A 20,424-nucleotide genomic window follows, 5' to 3' on the forward strand; every position below is an offset into this window, starting at 1 on the left:
GCGAGCTTTCTTCCATGGATTCACTCCCCAAATTCCTGTAACAGCTAGGGCTGGGACAGGCCAAATTCAGAAGCCAGGAACACAATATGGGTCTCCCCTTTGGGTGGTAGAAGCCCAACTACTAGAGGCATCAACTACTGCCTCCAGGGTGCTGGTTAGCAATAAACTGGATGGGAAGCAAAACCACGACTTGAACTCCAATGTGGGATTCAGGTGCCCCAAACAGCATCTTAATTGCTGAGTCAAACATTGCCCCAAAGCCACTCACTCACCCCACACTTTTTAAATTGGATTCAGACCTCTCAGATCAAGAGCTGAGGATCGCTGGCGCCGTGGCTTAACAGGCTAATCCTCAGCCTTGTGGCGCCGGCACACCGGGTTCTAGTCCCAGTTGGGGCACTGGATTCTATCCCGGTTGCCCCTCTTCCAGGCCAGCTCTCTGCTATGGCCCGGGAAGGCAGTGGAGGATGGCCCAAGTGCTTGGGCCCTGCACCTGCAAAGGGAGACCAGGAGAAGCACCTTGCTCCTGGCTTCGTATCAGCGAGATGCGCTGTCCGCAGCGGCCATTGGAGGGTGAACCAACGGCAAAAGGAAGACCTTCCTCTCTCTCTCTCTCACTATCCACTCTGCCTGTCAAAAAAAAAAAAGAGCTGAGGATCATCTCCATAACAATGTTCTACCCATCTGTGAGAAAACTGAATAATTTGTATATTGATGAATTAATCAGTGCTGAGCAAAGCAACTATGTGTGTATGGCTAAGAAAACAAAGGTAGGATAAACAAAGAATTTCTTACAGATAAGTCCCTATTAGATTGAGTATCAGAATCCAAGTTCTTAGTGTCTTCTGTTCTCTGGCCTGCTGTTTGATGGTAGGTTGAGAAGAACAGCAGATTATGTTGGGAAGGGGTTGACAATATTTAAGAACTCTCATTCCTGCATCCATTAACCTTGTTAACAGCCAGCCTCTCTGTCTTAAATAATGGTGTTGTTGCTGTACCGTGGCCTTGGTACCCCTCCATTCACTGTAGTTGTTGCTACCCTCATGGTTTCATGATATCCTTCACTGTATGATGTTGTCTGCCATATTATTGCTGATATTACTGCCAGCCTTTGGCCTGTCCGCTCAAATGTTGCCATCATCAACTTGACATTCCTTCAAAAATACAATTAGTACTAGGCATTCTTCCATTGTAACCATCACTCACTATTGCAAGACACAGGTATATATGTCTTTCATTAAATGGGACAAATTATATATTACTGCTCCAGGATGGATTTGCCTTTAGCAAGTCTGCTATAACAAACATACCTTATGTAGGGTTGCTTATAAATAACACAAATTTATTTCTCAGTCTACAGATTAAGAGGATCAAAGTACTAGCAGATTTAACATCTGGTGAATGCCCACTCTTTGGTTTGCTGTGTTCTTACATTATGTAAAAGGTGAACAAACTCTCTGGGATCTTTTTCACGAGAACACAGATCTCTCATGAACTCTCAGATGTCTCACTGCCTAATACCATCACCTTGGGTATTTAACCAGAATTTGAAGGCAATTGGGGGCCACAGACATTTAGACCACAGCAAGTAGGTGCCAATTTGGACTTAGGAAGATTCACCTTTTTTGTTTTTCTAGGAGCAAGGGAGGTCTGTTTCTCTAGCTTGCAAAAACCATGCCTTCTCCCATGCATGTTCCCTCAAGGATATTTCTCATTCAAATATAGATTTCTGCTAGAAATAATTTGAGCAGGAGATTTATCATCCTTGTAGGGAAACTCGGACTTTCCCTGTTAACCGAGGTTAAGTCAAACACAGTGACATATAGAAAAAGGAAGAGGTTATTTCTCTATGTCTCTTTTTGCTTGCTCATAGTTCAGCCCAATCCATGCAGAATCAGATCTGGACCAGGCATGTACTGGCACTGGAGCAAGGGATAGAGTCTGTGGGAATAACATCAGGCAGCTATAGGTTTGCAAAACTGAATGCAGAGGCAGCAAACAGTCACAAAAGGGATGTCAAACAGAAAAGGACCCTTCACTTAAGATTTGGCTCTTTCCATTTGCCCAGTGTTCACCTCTAGAATTAGAGTCAAATTACAAATTCCCTACCAAATCTTTTGCTTGGAAGAGATCTGTGGCTCTTCTAACTCCATAGTATCTAATATAGATGATCAGCCACCCTAGATACATCAATGACGAGTTTCCAGAAATGTCTGTCTATTCAGTGTCCCTGAAGGCAAACCAGATGTCAAGGGGCTTGAATTTGAAATGGAAGAGATTAACCTTATTTATTTGATTTTAATTTTAAAAAATTTATTTGTGAGGGAGAGTTACAGACAAAGAAAAGGAAAGAGGTCTTCCATCTAATGGTTCAATCCCCAAATGTACGCAATGGCTGGAGCAGGGCCGATCAGAAGCCAGGAACCCAGGAGCTACTTCCAGGTCTTCCATGTGGGTACAGGGGCCCAAGAACTTGGGCCATCTTCCACTGCTTTCCCAGGCCATGAGCAGATTGCTGATCTGAAGAGGAGCAGGCAGGACTCAAACTGGTGCCCGTATGGGATGCCAGCCCTGCAGGTGGAGGCTTAGCCTACTATGCCAGAACAGCAGCTCCTGAGATTGTTCTTATTTACCCCATGGTGTAAATATCATGTATAAATTAATATTGCTATTGATTTACCAAATTTTAAAATATTAATGAAGAAAAAGTTAGAGCAAGATTGAAAGAAATTTAAACCCATACATACACACAAGATCTAGCAGGATATATAAAGTGTTGCTATTTGTTCTTGTGTAATCTGTTGAACAAGGTAGTTTTACTTCCCAGACCTCAACAGAACCCAATGTGACCACTTTCCTTGCATCAAAAATTGTCTGGGCTGTTCCTATTGGCAGGACTTCAAGCCTGGGGACAGCATAGGCATTTCAGCCAGTTCTCTGCCCTCAGGCGCCAAGAAGCCTTTAATTAGCCACTTATTCTAATTACTCTAAATAGAAACTTATCTGTTCTGGTGTTCTCCTACACCAAAGGACTCAAAGTCCTTGTACCACACCCTTAGAGACCTCTTTCCTTTTTGTATATGACTCCTGTGGTCTAGAACAGAAAAATAAGAGAAAATACAAGAAGCCGCAAGTCTGGCTTAGTGTAACCTCACCATCAGTGCCCCATTTATACTGAAATGATTTGTCTAACAATCTAAACCAGACTCTGTTCTTTGCCACTTGAATTAGGCCAACTTTTTTCTTCTTTTCTTTCTTTAAAGAGATACATAGCACTTTTTTAAAGTCAATTTGAACAATTGTACGGTGCTTTTTTTCTGACTGGTACACCTCACATAATATGTGAGAAAGTCAGAGAATGCTCTCAGGAGTCTTGCAGGAAGTAGAGAGACATAGGATGAAAAATAAACCAATAACAAAAGAACTTGACTGTCGACTGCCTAGGGCAGAGCTATAGTCTCTTCCTGCTGGCTGTTGATCAATAGATCAAATAAAGCAGAGGAGTGCCACGCCTTGGTGACAAGCTGGGAGGAAACAATATGTCTCTTTATTCAGAACATTAAAATGATCTGAAATTATGTATATTTCATGGGATTTGGAGTATGATTTAAAACCCATAAGCATCAAGGAATCTAAAGCATGAATAAGAATGAAAGAAATATAAAATTTCCCATTAATAATAAAAATAAACTTTTCATACACTTGCTGTAAAATGAAAGGATGATAAAAAACAGTAATAGGTCAGCAAAAGTACATTTTTAAATCACTGATTCAGGGAAGACATTAAATGAAACTGTGGATGATAGGACTTATATCATCAGTCTTTTAATTTTGTACATTTTGAACACCATCCAAAAATATTAATCCACTGTTGAAATGCTACGAACAGGAGAGAGAAAAGAAATATTCTATGCATTGAAGTCATCCAAACTAAAGTATTCACATCTGCTGTAAATGTATCAGAACCAAGTTAAATCCCTTATGGAATATGCTCCCTCTCTTGTTTTGGTTTTGTCTTAAAATCCTTTTGCAGAAGTTTACCACTGGGTAAAATCAAGTTTCTGACAGTTCTTTGCCACTTTGTGTCCTAACTTTACATGAATGATACAAACAAGAAAAATGGAAATGGAGAAATTTAAGCTTATGTTCAATTTGGAACAACAAAACTGGGTTTTCTAAAAATGTCCTTTTATGTATTTGTTGTTATGCTGGTAAGTTATGGAAGAAGTTTTGCCTGTTGAGAGAGGTAGGAAAATAGATTAAAATTCATTATTTATACATTCATATTTATCAAAGATCCCATGCAGATTTTGAGAAAACTGAAGAATAATGAAATTACAGCATTCTATATATGGAAATGTGCTTATGTTTTCAAATTCTCATATTTCTAATTTCATATCACCACAAGCCAATTATGATTTTATGGCAGCATTTCTTATCACATCACCTTTTTAGTGTACTGAGAGATCTTTATTAAAAAAGTAATAAAATCCTTAAATTTCCACATTCTCCTATAAGGAAGTAAGAAGTGGAAGCAGGAGTCCTCCCACAGAATAAAATCTTGAACCATTTCTCTAACGATGATCTGCCCTTGGCCTCCACTGAAGCAGGACACTTTCCTGTCTCCTGTTTGCTGGGGAAGAAGATCTGTTCCTATGATATTGTTCAAATGTTCTCCAAATGTCAACTGCTATTCACATGCACAGACAATTTTTCCACACTTTTTTTGGCTAAGTATGATAGTAATCAGCATTGCATTTTTATATTTTGAGCTCCTTTGATCGTATACTTTGAAGATGAATAACATAATTTGCAATGGCAAGGGCTTTTAATTTCATTGAGGATGTGTTTCTTAAAACTTTTAAACTTTCACTTTGGATTAAAGTTGGTTTTTTTTGTATACAAAGATGCCTGCACCACCTTATGTTGCAATGTTTTCATTTTATAAAATAGACTTAAAAAATAGTTCTGCCTTTTTCAGTTGATTACTTATGCTATCATAAAAAGACTTCTTCCAAAGAACATTGCCAAAATAAAACATATTGGCTGCACTGTGGCATAATTAAAATTTTTCAATAGATAAGATGTAATGACATGAGAAGTTCCAAAAGAAAAATAAGGAGGGATGTAGGTGTGGAGAGAGCTATGCTATAAGCAAATAGGAAGTCTACTCATAACGTGACGGAATGCAAACAGGATGTATAAGTTGCAAAGCCAATGCCAAGCTTTTCTGCTAGCCAAGATACATAGAATTGTAATTATCATTTCATCTGGTATGATTCCAAACGGAAATAAATAATGGTATTCAGAATAGTTTCTTTAATAAAAGAAGTAACTGAAATCTAAAAGTTATATAGCTTTTTGCTAAACATAAACAACTGCCGTAGCATAGCTTGTACATATATAAAATATTTTTTTTAGGTTGTGGGAATATGAGCTGAAATTTTCTCAAATAGTGTGTTCCTCCATTCCCCAATTATTCTTTTTTTTAAAGATTTATTTTGTGTTATTTATTTGAAAGACAGAGTTACAGAGAGTGGTAGAGACAGAGAGATCTTTCATCAATGGTTCACTCCCCAGATGGCCACAATGGCTAGAGATGCACCGATCTGAAGCCAGGAGCCAGGAGCTTCTTCTGGGTCTCCCACGTGGGTGCAGGGGCCCAAGGACTTGGGCCATCTTCCACTGCTTTCCCAGGCCACAGTAGAGAACTGGATTGGAAGTGGAGCAGCTGGGACTAGAATCAGCACTTATAGGGGATGCCGGCACTTCAGGCCAGGGCTTTAACCTGCTGCACCACAGCGCTGCCCCCCCCCCCCAATTATTCTTAATGAGTTAAATGTAATCATGAAGCAGAATGAAGAGAATGTTGTAGGCCACATAACATAACTATTAAACATCACATATAGTGCTTGATTATCTCTTTAGCGTCTATGTTCTTTTTGTATTACCAATGTCTTGGCTGTTTCATTGTCATATTTATAAACCATCCATTGGAGATTTCAATTTATTTAATTTCATACATGTCAGGAAATAGAAATATTGTGCAATAGATATAATTTAGAAGTGTTTTTAAATGGAGTATCTGAGTGTTCTAGATCCTAAGTCCATGTTCATCATCTCTGAAAAGAAGGGTGAACAGGTATAAGCCAAGGTCCTTTCTAAGCGAGAAACACTTTAGTGCATATGCAAATCTCAGTGCAGTTATGATGAACATTATGGTAAATTCTGTGGTACAAAATGCAATAGAATTACATGATAGGAAAACTATCATAGGATGAAAAGGATTCACAGAATAGAAGACATTTTAATAAAACCTTTGGACCAGGCTTATGTCGCAATGGATACCTGGGTCCTGTAACAGAGTGGCAGTTTAACTCTCAGCTCCTCTGCTTCTTTTATTTTTTCTTTTATTTATTTTTGACAGGCAGAGTTAGACAGTGAGAGAGAGAGAGAGAGAGAGAGAAGTCTTCCTTCCGTTGGTTCACCCCCTAAATGGCAACTACGGCCGGCACGCTGTGCCGATCCGAAGCCAGGAGCCAAGTGCTTCTCCTGGTCTCCCATGCAGGTGCAGGGCCAAAGGACTTGAGCCGTCCTCCACTGCACTCCCGGGGCACAGCAGAGAGCTGGACTGGAAGAGGAGCAACCGGGACAGAATGTGGCGCCCCGACCGGGACTAGAACCTTGGGTGCCGGTGCCACAGGCGGAGGATTAGCCTAGTGAGCTACGGCGCTGGCCTGCTCTGCTTCTGATCCAGCTCCCTGCTAATGCACCAGGGAAGGCAGTGGTACTTGGGTACTTGAGTCCCTGTTACGTGGAATTCTGGTTTCCTGGCTTTGGCCTAGCCAAGGCCTGACTTCTGCAGTCATTTGGAGAATGAACCAATGAATGCAAAGATCTTTCTCTCCTGTCTCTGTCTCTGTCTCTCTCTCCCACTCTCTTTGTGTCACTCTTTCAAATAAATGAATAAATACATATATATATATATAAATGAATAAATAAATATATTAAATCCAAAATATTTAAGTAGGTACCACAGATAGAAATAATTCAATTTTGCCAAGAATTTGTTAAGTTTGCCCTATCTCAATTTCTGCTTTATTCTTAGGGTACAGTCCTTATTCCTTATTTTGAAGGCATGACATCTGCATTGGGTATCATCAGAGAGACCAGGCTATTTGAGTTTTAATCTCTGTCTCATTAATACATATGGATGCTGAAATCCTTGTTCAACGTTTTAGCATGGTCCCCTGCCCCCAGGTGCTGTTTCCTAGGATTCTTAACATGTATGTGTTCAGCTAAGAAGGTGACCAATACCGTGAGCCGAATCTGAATGCAGATTTAGACTCTGTCTCTGTGGCTCCCTGCACTCTAGGATGTTGCCCCTAAAGTCACATCTGTTTTATCAGCCTCGGTATCTGGCCTCTGCTTTGCAGTCCAGTAAAATTACGACTTTCTATAAGAACTGTTTCCCTGTGCCTTAGTTTGGTAAATGCCTTTCAAAAAATATGGGGTAAATTGAGTTTACCTCATATGCTTCCCCTGTGTTAAGGATCATTGTATCTTCATAATGCCTGTGTTGATTGTTCATCTATGTCTTTAGATATTTGTTCTATATACATTGCAAGTTTTTGTAGTAATTCTTGGTAGAAAAGTTAGGGCAATACTACATTGTGCATAGTTGATCTGGAAATTCTAAGAATTTTCTCCTTCTTGAATCTATGGAATCATATCTTTCATTTGTTCAATAAAATACTTCATGTTTGACCATGGTTTTCTCCATTCTTTATATTCTCTTTTTAAATTAATTAAAATGTAAAAGTTCAAACTAATCATTTTACTGCAGACTTTCATATTTTCTATTTTTTTAGACCTTCAGGCTGCAGCCTGTATGACTCTTGAGCTGTCTTCCATAAGTGAATTTTTCTCTTTAGCTACATTTAAAATGATGTTACTCTTTGCTTTCAGCTTTTATTTCTTAATTGAAATCATGATCTTTTTATCTCTACAAGTTTTTGATTCACTTCCTACAGAAAAATGGTAACAATTTATATTCTGTCTCTTCTATATTTGATAGTTTCTTTTAGCATACACTCACACAAATGCACACACACACACACCCAGGTTCTTGTAATTTAAATCATCTTGTGTTTTGGTTTTCTAACTCTTCCTCAAGTGAATCATTATCTCAGAAGGTTTGGAATTTGGGTTTGTCAGCACCTATTTATTAATAATTTTTATTGTTTTTTCTGGTTTTATTTTATGATCATTCAATTCTTCTAGAGTTGTAGGACTATCTTTATGGGTAGCTTATTTCTTCATTCTAGTGGAAGATGGTCCATAGTAGGAATAATGCTTATTCAAAATCTATACCTGCCCATGCTAGAGACTTGGGATTTCAGAAGTACTTTTGTTTTGTTTTATTTTTTCTTCTGAGCTTTAGATCGTAAAAATTTCTTTTTGGTTTTCTGATTTAGTGGGTGGCTTGTTTTGAATTGTTTAATTGAGGGGATAATCCCTTCTGTTTCCAGATTTTATTAAAAGGTCTCATTTCCAGTTACTGGAATTACTCAGGATCAATACCTCAGTTCCTACCTCTTTGTGAATAATATTATACCTTATATACCTCATTACTGAGCAAGATGTGGATATTTGGTCTAATATTTAAGATGACTGCATCCCATTTAGGAGATACTAAGTTCAATTTCCAGCTCTGGCTCCCAATTTCAGCTTCCTGCCAATGCAGATCTTGGGAGGCAGCAGGTGATGGCTTAGGCTTTTATGTTCCTGCCACTCTAGCTTCAGTTCCAGGCTCCTGACTTCTGCAGGGCTATTGCAGGCAACTGGGGAGTAAACCAATGGTTGGAACTCTTGTCTTTCCACCTTGTGAATAAATAAATACCTATTTTTTAAATTAAAAAAATGACAAAGGGCTAATATCCATGTCCACTAACTTCTTAAGCCACCCTGAATTCAGGGAGTTTACAATTATAACTTAAAGTTCTTGGGGCTGGCGCTGTGGTGTAGTGGATAAAGCTGTCTCCTGAAGTGCCCGCATCCCAGGGGGATGCCATTTTGAGTCCTGGCTCCTTCAATTCCAATTCAGCTCTCTGATGGCCTGGGAAAGCAGTGGAAGATGGCCCAAGACGTTGGGCCCCTGCACTCACATGGAAGACCCGGAAGAAGCTACTGGCTCCTGGCTTTGGATCAGTGCAGCTCCAGCCCTTTGCGGCTATTTGGGGAGTGAACCAGCAGATGGAAGTCTTCTCTCTCTCTCTTTCTGCATCTGACTCTCTGTAAATCTGCCTTTCAAATGAATAAATAAATCTTTTAAAAAAAAGTTCTTCTTAGGGATTAGTACTAAGGAAATTTGTGTTTTTAGAAAAACTCAAATGCCGGAGAGCGGCAAGATGGTGGAATAGGAAGGGAACACACTGATAGTCCGGGGGAGAGACAGTTTAATAATAGTGGAGATACTGCAGGTTCAAGGAAGAGTAGGGGAAGAAACAGCAGAGGAAACTCTTCTGGAACCAGTGATTCACAGTGAACCTGCGGGGAGAGCATGGGAGCCCAAGTTTGGGACACCAGCAGCAGATTCAACACACCAGCGCTGGAATGCGAGGTGAGATGAACCTCAATAGCCCGAGACACAAGCGGGAAAGCGGAAAGAGACTAGAGGGAACAAGGATTAAAACCTCGTGGGGAAAAGTTCATCAGGCTAACTAGAAGAGAGAGAGAAGGAAAAAAAAAAGTGACCGATTCGGACATGAGTTTCTCTCTCTCTGCTCACCTCTCAAAGGCGAGCGAGACAAAGGGCAGGTGCCATTTTGGACATACGTCATAAGCAGGGCGACCTCAGGTCTACACCAGCCCTGAGCCTAGCAGAAAAACCTGGCTCTGGGTGTGTGTGTGAAATAACAGGAGATTAGGATCTAATGAATGTGTGGTGCTAATGAGCTGAGACTGAGAAAAAAGAGACGGTGGGGGAGAGAACTCACGGAATTCACGTGAGTACTCTCCAGAGATGCTACAATTCGGTAACCTTGGCAACCCAGTGGGGGACTGCAGGAGAATTGGAGCCCACACTGAGGGAAGCACAGATTCTCTGTGTAGTATTTGGGAAAGAGCTTCCGATCTCTGGCTCCTGTGGGTATATCATTCGCCTGCTAACTACCTCCAATTCCATTCAGCTGTGTGGAATTACTTCCCTTTTAAATCAAAAAAAAAAAAAAGAGATTTACCACGCCTAACCTGGGAGTGTCACCTTTGGCACACCCTCAACCCTGAGGAACCAAACAGAGCTCTCAGGCCACACCCATCTCAAGCCTCTAAGGTTCCATCAAAAGCAGACAGTCAATCTAGACTCATAGTATAAAAAGAAAAAACACCACAGTGAAGAAACAAAAGAATATCTCCAACATGCCAAGCAACAAACACAAAAACTGAGGAAACAAGAACAAGGAAGACACTATGATGCCCCCAAATGAAATAGACAACCCAATTCAAGATTATGAAGATGATGAGATAGAAGAAATGCAAGAAGCGGATCTCAAAAAATTGATAAGAACATTAAGAAGTTCTCAAAAACAAATTCTTCAACTACAGAAATCCTTAATGGACAAGATAGAAAATCTCTCTTGTGAAAATGAAATATTAAGGAGGAACAAAATGAAATGAAACAACTAGTAGAACAGGAAACTGTGATAGTGATGAAAAATCATAATGAAATGAAGAATTCAATAGATTAAATGACAAACACATTAGAGAGCCTTAAAAACAGAATGGGCGAAGCAGAAGAGAGAATATCGGACTTAGAAGACAGAGCACAGGAAAGTATACAGTCAAACCAAAGAAAAGAAGAGGAAATTAGAAATCTAAAAAATATTGTCGGGAATCTACAGGATACTATTAAAAAACCCAACATTCGGGTTCTAGGAGTTCCTGAGGCATGGAGAGGGAGAAAGGATTAGAAGGCATTTTCAGTGAGATACTAGCAGAAAATTTCCCAGGTTTGGAGAAAGACAGAGACATCCTAATACAGGAAGCTCATAGAACCCCTAGTAAACATGACCAAAAGAGATCCTCACCACGATATGTTGTAATCAAACTCACCACAGTGAAACATAAAGATTCTAAAATGTGCAAGAGAGAAATGTCAGATTACTCTCAGAGGATCTCCAATTAGACTCACAGCAGACTTCTCATCAGAAACCCTACAAGCTAGAAGGGAATGGCAAGACATAGCCCAGGTACTAAGAGAGAAAAACTGCCAGCCCAGAATATTATACCCTGCAAAGCTCTCATTTGTGAATGAAGGTGAAATAAAGACTTTTCATAGCAAACAGAAATTGAAAGAATTTGTTGCCACTCGTCTTGCCCTGCAAAAGATGCTTAAAGATGTGTTACACAAAGAAACACAGAAACATGGTCATCAATATGAAAGAAGGTAAAGGAAGGAAACCTCATAGCAAAAGATCACAGGAAGCTCAATTTCTCTTTGACATAGAGTTAAACTCTGATGCCCTGTTAAAGCAATGTGTTAAAGTAATCTATTATGTTCTCTTGATGTCTGTTAAATTCTAATTGTTCAAAAACAGCTGAATTTTTATTAAGAGCTATGGGTTATTTAAATATGTGCTGATTTTCAAAGATTTGAATAATCACCTTGTAACAATGATCAAATTTGGTCTATGTTATGTCATGATTTTAAGGAATCTTATTTCAACCAGATATTTGGATTTTGAGCCTTCTTGGCATTCTTGACAGGCATTCAAAAAATCAAAGTTTCAAACAATCTGGATTCTAAAATTTCCAGTAAATCCTGGACTTTGGTTTTTCTAGTTTGGGCCCAACTGAAAAAATAGAAGGACCTATGTCTCTCATCATATAGAGACACCAGCTAATCGGGCTATTTGGATTATATTAGAAGTACTGTCAAGATGTGACGTGGTACTAAATTTTAAGTTTCTATAGTGGAAAATGCTATTAATACAAATGTTTGAGAATTAAAAAGTCTAATGATCTTGTGTTACTAGACATGATAGTTAATTTTTTTTTAATTTATTTTTTTTGACAGGCAGAGTGGACAGTGAGAGAGACAGAGAGAAAGGTCTTCCTTTTGCCGTTGGTTCACCCTCCAATGGCCGCCACGGTAGCGTGCTGCAGCCGGCGCACCGCGCTAATCCGATGGCAGGAGCCAGGTGCTTCTCCTGGTCTCCCATGGGGTGCAGGGCCCAAGCACTTGGGCCATCATCCACTGCACTCCCTGGCCACAGCAGAGAGCTGGCCTGGAAGAGGGGCAACCGGGACAGGATCAGTGCCCCAACCGGGACTAGAACCCAGTGTGCCGGCGCCGCAAGGCGGAGGATTAGCCTACTGTGCCGTGGCGCCGGCTACATGATAGTTATCTTAATGAGAAAGCCCCAGAGGCCTAAAGGGTTAAATACTTGTAAAATCCTACAGGTGCTTTCAAAAATACTGTGAAGTAAGCAAGTGCCTCTTGTTGGTTGATGAGTTTATAATTTTAAACATGGCAACTTAAAGTCTTTTGTCATCCACAGTTATATATGATTTGCTGCTCATAAAACTAAAGTGTTGTTGGTTCTGTGTTTAGCTGTCCTCCTATAAATTCCTATGGACTTTTTCCAGCCACCTCTATTGTATTCAGTACTTTGGGATGGCTCTGTAAACAGATGTATTAACAGTACCAATAATGTATTAACAGTACCAACTGAGAGAAAGTATGGTTAACTGAGGTTACTAAAAACAAAAAGCAATTCAAATCAATTGGCAATTTACAAAAAGAGTTAAAGATTTTAAAAGCTACTATTAAAATTGCTATATTGGTCTATTTTATGTTATATGTGTGTACATATTGTATGTCCACATGGGAAAATATTAAGAATTTTATTTTAATTGGCTTATAGATAAGATTGTCCATAAATTCAAGCAGCTAAAATCAATCAAAGATACATTTTAATTCATGTGACCTGAATCTGTGTATCATATGTTTTAAACGTGTTGGTAGAAAGAAACTAAAAACATTTTATATGTTTGTGCTTAAGTTTACTGGTTAAACAAACAACACCATGTTAGATATTTAAGAGGTGTTTCCAAATATATAATTCTTAAAATTTATAGAAGGCATTGGACCTTCTGGTAAGTGTTTTCTTAAGCTGTTATCTAATGGTTGAAACTGTTTGCTAAGTATTCATGTGATATTGCTATTGTCAGCAAGCGATCTAGGACTTGCTCTCTCATTTCTCTATTCTAAGCCCAACTTGTTCTTTCATTTCTCTATTCTCTTCAAGGCAGGAAACTAATTCTATTATAAAGGAATCTGCAGGATGCACAATGTAATCTTTAGACCTTATAAAAGAGATGGCTAACATTTTTCTGTAATAACATAGCCAAAATAAGAGCTTAAATTATAATCACATAGCTAGATTTACTTCACCATGAGCAAAGTAAACAGTAAGTAGAAAAAACCTCCCTTTCAGACCAAAGGGAAAGAAAGTTTTAAAGTGAGAATATAATTTTCCTCATGGGCATTGTCTACCTTAGAAAAACTACTACAGAACATGCCTGTGACTATAGACTTGTAGTTCAGGCCACCGAAGATTAGAGATGGGATACGGGCACTCCCTTGACTTGCATACTCTGGCCTGCTTTAACAAAAACCAGGAGGAAAAGAAAGCTAGGCATCAGAAGCAATGGGTGGCAGGCCTATTAATGGCTGATCTGTACAGTGATTTGCCCTCAAGGAGACCCAACAGGCTAGTCCACTGCAGTGGCTTTCAATGTGGTAAGCCTGGGCGCCAGCAGAAGTCAACTTATGAAGAGCCCTGGCAGCTCTGCCTAGAGTTGGATCACTGGAAATGGACCTGCCCTGGAGTCGAAGGATGCCCAGGTCAGAGCCACAGATCTTATTGGCTCTAAGCTGAAAAGCCCTTCATTCGGCCCAGCTTCCAAAGTGACCACTGCAGCTGAGGGTATGGTCAAGTAGGGTCAGCAACATTGAAGGCAGAACTGTAAATTTCTTTTTAGAGATGCCCCCTGCCTTTACCTGGCCAGCTCTCCTCCCAGGCCAGCCAAGTAATGAAAGTCAACAGGGTGCCTTCCCCCAGGACGTTCACACTTCCCTTAGGATGTACCCCATGTGAAGAGATAGATAGGTCTGGACCTCTTAACTTACAAGGCCTAAAGCCCAACAGATTATTATCAAGCCCCTTCTGTCAGGTTCTATTTGCCTCTCAATCAGAAAACTTAATTGTAGCTTAGACAGCACCTTTCTTAGCTCCTCTAATAATGACTCTGTCCTTTGTTCTAGACCCTGTCTAGCACACTTGGGCCTCATTCCTTTGTAATCATAACCTCTACTCTACCACCAATGGCTTTTCTCCTAACCTGTGTGTCCTGATGGTCCTCTTCCCCACTTAATGCTGTATAATTGTTCCGACCTGGTTAATGCCACTTTTAGGATCATTGGTTACTATCCTCACCCTGTCTTTTATGACCTTGTCTAAATATGATCAGAGTCGGTGAACTTGGAAGGCTTCCATAGCCTTGGCAACTCATGACGAGAGCCTAGGGTGGTTACTGGTGCCATAAACTAGAGTGTCAATTTGTTGGGTCAACAACAGGAGTCACTGTGCACTTGCTCCTCATGTGGGATCTCTATCCTTAATGTGCTGTACATTGTGATTTAATGCTATAACTAGTACTCAAACAGTATGTTTCACTTTGTATTTCTATGTGGGTTCAAACTGTTGAAATCTTTACTTAATATATACTAAATTAATCTTCTGTATATAAAGAGAATTGAAAATGAATCTTAGGGCCGGCGCCGTGGCTCAACAGGCTAATCCTCCGCCTTGCAGCGCTGGCACACCGGGTTCTAGTCCCGGTCGGGGTGCCGGATTCTGTCCCGGTTGCCCCTCTTCCAGGCCAGCCCTCTGCTGTGGCCAAGGAGTGCAGTGGAGGATGGCCCAAGTGCTTGGGCCCTGCACCCGCATGGGAGACCAGGAGAAGCACCTGGCTCCTGGCTTTGGATCAGTGCGATGCGCCGGCCGCAGTGCGCCGGCCATGGCGGCCATTGGAGGGTGAACCAACGGCAAAGGAAGACCTTTCTCTCTGTCTCTCTCTCTCACTGTCCTTCTGCCTGTTAAAAAAATAATAAAAAATATAAAAAAAATTTAAAAAGAAAAGAAAATGAATCTTGATGTGAATGGAAGGGGAGAGGGAGCGGGAGATGGGAGGGTTGCGGGTGGGAGGGAAGTTACGGGAGGGGGAAGCCATTGTAATCCATAAGCTGTACATTGGAAATTTATATTCATTAAATAAAAGTTTAAAAAAAGGCAAAAAAACTTAAACTATAATTAAAAATACTTTAACACATTTATCTAGCATTTCTATGCATTTCTAGAAAGATGGGCCCTTGTTAACTTACTTCTCCGCTGTACAAAATCCAGAAATGAAGAAAATTTTAAAAGCAAGATGAGAACATTGGGGACTTTGAAACTACTTTTCTTTTGGCTAGAATAATTGAGTTGATGGTGGAGGGAAAATGATGGGACATAGCAAGGTGAGCATACCTCAGGTTGGCAGTGAAGTAAGGCTGTTCTCATAAAAACAATGAAATATGAAAAAACTTAAATAAAACAAAAGCAAAATGAAACTAAACCACCACATAGGAATGACACAGCCGGAGTTCTATCTTTTCTTATTTTGCATGAAGCCAGGACCTCTGGTACTTCTCTTTCTGAAATTCTGATTCACAAGAGATATTTCCAAGATCTTTACATTACCATCTCAGATTCTCTATTGGTTGATTCAATCACCATGTGCATGTGGCACTCAGAGCATCAGAAGCAAAAAATAAAGCTATTTCAAATTGGGGGAGGGGGAAGGAAATCCAAGATGGAACAAAAACAACCAAAGAACTAAATGGGAACTGTGTAACAAACAAATGAGTCCTAGGCACACAAAAGGGGAGGAGGAGGTACTCATAAGGCCCAGGGAACCTCTCATGCTTTGCTCTGCTTTGCTAACACGCTAAGAGGACACTGGTTGGAGCTTGCATCAGCCTTTTGCTTCGTGTGCACTTTTTTATGATTTTGCAAGAAACTGTTTCCCAGCACCTTGTGTTGCAGCTTGATACAAGGCATCGGTAACAAGGGACGGGAGAGCAGGCGGAGGCCCTCCCCGCAGTCGACCCCAGCAGATCCTATAAGTATACTCCAAGCAGTCGACCCCAGCAGATCCTATAACTATACTCCAAGCTACGCCTTCTACATGGAGCCTTCCCCTTTGACTCCCACCCACACTGGTCTGCCCCTTTTCTGAACTCATGTGGTAACATGTACCTTGGCATTTGTTTTCTAATTATTAAAAAAAAATATTGCTAATGAGTACAATTTATTAGGTTTTTATTGGATTCCAGAGATACATTATGCACTATGTACAGGGATACACTATGTACAAGGTTTCATTTATTTTTAACAACTCCACAAAGTTAAGCAATGTTTTCTCCCATTTTACAGATAAAGCAACAGAAGTTCATGAATAACTTGCTCCAAATCACTGTTTATTCATTCATCAGCAAATATTTGTCTAGCACCTATATTTCAGACTCTAAATTTAAATGCTTAGTATGTATGTTTTATTTAATCCTCACAAAATTTCAGGAAGTAGATATTATGATCCACGTTTCTCAGATGAGGAGTCATAGTAGCAGAGATATGAAACAACTTACCTGAAATCTGGCAACCAGCAAGCTTGGAATTTAGCAACTAGTATGTGCCCTCCTTTTATATAAGTTGATCAGTAAAATTTAATCTACTGTGTTTTTAATGTTTATTTATTGAAAAGAGAAAGAGACAGAGGGAGAGAGAGACAGAGAGAGAGAGAGAGAGAGAGAGATCTTCCATCCACTGGATTGTGTACCAAATGCCTAGTCCATGCCAAAACCAAAAACCAGGGACTCTATTCAGGTCTCCCACATGAGTGGCTGGGACCCAAGTACTTGAACCATCATCTGCAGCTTTCCAAGTTATTCATTAGAAGCAGGAAGTTGGATCAGAGCCAGGGTCAAGACACAAATCAGGCATTTTGATATGGGATGTGGGTATCCCTTATGGCAGCTTAATGCATTGTGCCACAATGCCCAACCCCAGTCTACTCTTGAGGAGTCAGAATCATAATCAGAATATTGTTTTTAAATTCACTATAATTTACTAGTGCTAATAAAGTGTGCTTGCAATTTATCCCCAAATGAAAAAGTTATTTTCTTTTTTATCTTTGAATTTAAAATGGTTTAAGTTTCTTTTTTAAAAAGATTTATTTATTTGAATGGCAGAGTTGCAAAGATAGGGAGAGACATCTTCCATCTGCTAGTTTACTCCCCAAATGGCTGCAATAGTCAGGACTGAACCAGGCCAAAGCCAGTATCCTGGAATTACTTCCAGGTCTCCCATGTGGGTTGCAGGGGTCCAAGTACTTGGGCCATCCTCTGCTGCTTTCCTAGGTGCTTTAGCAGGGAGCTGGATTAGAAGTGGAGCAGTTGGGATTCGAATTGGCACCCATACATGATGTCTGTATTGCAGACGGCAGCTTAACCAACTGAGCCACTAACTGGCCTTGACTTATATTTCTTTATTGTGAAAATGCATATGCCCCCAGTGTTGGTGTAAATTTTAAATTTGCAGATTCAAGCACATAAGAATTATATTTAAAATATGAGTAAACGGACTATAAGGAAGAATCTGAAGATTTCTAATGGATATAGAGGATGAATGTAATAGCACTATTTTTTGCTAATCAAGGATTTATTGTTAAGAGTTTTTATTATTGCAAGGCAGGGTTGGCCCCGGGTTGGAATTTTCAGAAATCTGATTCTCTACAAGTAGGGTATTTCTTTCCTTATTTATCACCCTGGTTATAATAATAACAACAACAAGTATTTTCTATTGGGTGTTATTCTCTCTTTTGGTTCATTTCTCTTTAATTCATAGAACTGAACTATTATTACGGTGGAGAGTTAACAGAATGGGAGTTGGAAAAATGGAGTTGCTACCAAAGAAGTTGGACATCAAAGTTCATTTTAACATCCTCATGTTTCAGTTGAAGATATGAGAACTAGAAAGTTAACAGATGCTATTAGTTAATATGACTAATTATAAACAGGTCTCAGAACTGAATCTCTAGAAATTCATTCACATGTTCCTTTAACATTATAATCAGTTGCATAACGGAGCCTTTGCACTTTTTAAATGCCTTTTGGAATGTTCAGGCAATAAGATACAGTAGAGGCAGGAGTTGTAGTACAGAAAGTTCAGCCACCATTTGTGAAGTCTGCATCCCATAACTTGGTGCTTGGTTGAGGTTCTATCCCTGCTTCCAGTCCAGTTTCCTGCTGCTTTCGGGCAACCTGGGAGACAGTAGATGATGGCTCAAGAACTCGGGTCCTTGCCACCCACGTGGGCTTCCACTTAGATCATTCCTAGCTATAGTAGGTATCTGGAAAGTAAAACAGAAAATGAGATTTCTACTTCTCCCTACTCTTTTTGCCTTTCAAATAAATGAAAAAAAATTAAGCTCAAAAAATGAGTGTTTTTTTAGTGCTACAAGTGTTGGTCTCACTATCTTTTAGATGTTAACAATAAAGACGAAGTCCTAAGTATTGCATAGCATGGAAAATAAACATGCATATTTCATATATGCCACTCAGTTACTAATTATTTTCTATTAACTTCCTTTGATGAACTTTTAAATCTCAAATACTTGATGGTGAACGATCTTCATGTTCCTAGGTTTAGACAGGAGATTTCCTTTCTGCTAGGAGGAACACAGAAGGTCTTTGAACCTTGAAATGTGAGATTAAGCTTTACACTGGACTCTAAAGAATTATTCTCTCATTCATGACATGTATACTAAGTGCTCCTGGGCTTCCAGGCACTAATCTAGGGATTTCAGATAGTTCAGCACACCAGAGACAAAAATCATGTTCTTGTAGAGTTGACCTTCTCACAGGGGAAAACAATAACAGATGATACATGCAATACATATGACTTCCATAGTATGTTAGAAGTGTTATGAAAAAAGAGAAAAAGGAGAATTAGGACAGTGAATGGGGGAAGGATAGCCAATAGAGGCTCTGCAACATTATTGATGGACACAGGTAGTTTTGCCCACCCGAGTATTGGATAATCTCCTACATTTTCAAATATATGAGCATTATGCTCTTAGCTAAATGTTGAATTACTATGTTATAGTTTTACTTTTAGTCCTCATAATTCTTTGCACAATGTGTACCTCAAGGTGCCAGTTTGATAAATACATGATGATCTACATATATGCTTATTATATCTAGTGGACATGATTCATATAAAACTGTTTTTTAAAATTAAAAGTGGCCTTTGGAAGTGACACATTCATAAACTAAATGCTCATTTAAAAGTTTAGCTTTATTCTTAATTATCTAAAATATTTGGACCCAGTCTTTGCCCTTTGCTTGGAGATCAAAAGTTAAAACTTTCAGATATTCGCTGCCTGATAAATTTGCCACAATCTCCCAGGTGCAGCCTAGTATCTACATCTCAAACACCCTGCTCCCTTCCTCTGGTCTGATAACATTTGCATCCATAAAGTCCTTTGTTTCAGACCTTCAAGAGAAGCTTTTCTATTTACATCCAAAAAGCCCTTTGTTCCAAGAGGAGCTGAGGTGGGGAAGCAAGACCCATCTCCTTAAAAACCCCCAGCCTCAACTGGACTGTGCACTCAGCTCTCTGCATCTTTGCTGAGCCGCCCGCCTGGCCTGGCCAGGTGTAATCTCTCCACTCCTTCCTCCTCCCCAGTCTCTCAGGCCCTGTCTGGAGAGGTGCCCATCCGTTTTTACGGATGTCCCTACCCTAATAAACTTTGCTACTTTTACCTCCCACTTAAAAAAAAAACAAAAAAAAAAAAAACAAAAAAAAAAACAAACTTTCAGATATTTCCATTAAAAACCACCATGATTCAGTAAATAGGATTTCTCTTTCTTTCCTTCTTTCGTTCGTTCGTTCGTTCAACAGAGTTAGACAGTGAGAGACAGAGAGAAAGGTCTTCCTTCCGTTGGTTCACCCCCCTAATGGCCGCCATGGCAGGTGCGCTGTGCCGATCCAAAGCCAGGAGCCAGGTGCCTCCTCCTGGTCTCCCATGTGGGTTCAGGGGCCCAAGCACTTGGGCCATCCTCCACTGCCTTCCTGGGCCACGGCAGAGAGCTGGACTGGAAGAGGAGCAACCAGGACTAGAACCCAGTGCCCATATGGGATGCTGGCACTGCAAGAAGAGGATTAACCAAATGAGCCACTGCACTGCTCCCAGTAAATAGGGTTTCTAACCCTTTTCCAACAACATCATGAGTAAGAAAAATTTTTAATAATGGGA

Source organism: Lepus europaeus, chromosome 12, assembly GCF_033115175.1.
Source record: "Lepus europaeus isolate LE1 chromosome 12, mLepTim1.pri, whole genome shotgun sequence".
Classification (NCBI taxonomy): Eukaryota; Metazoa; Chordata; class Mammalia; order Lagomorpha; family Leporidae; genus Lepus; species Lepus europaeus.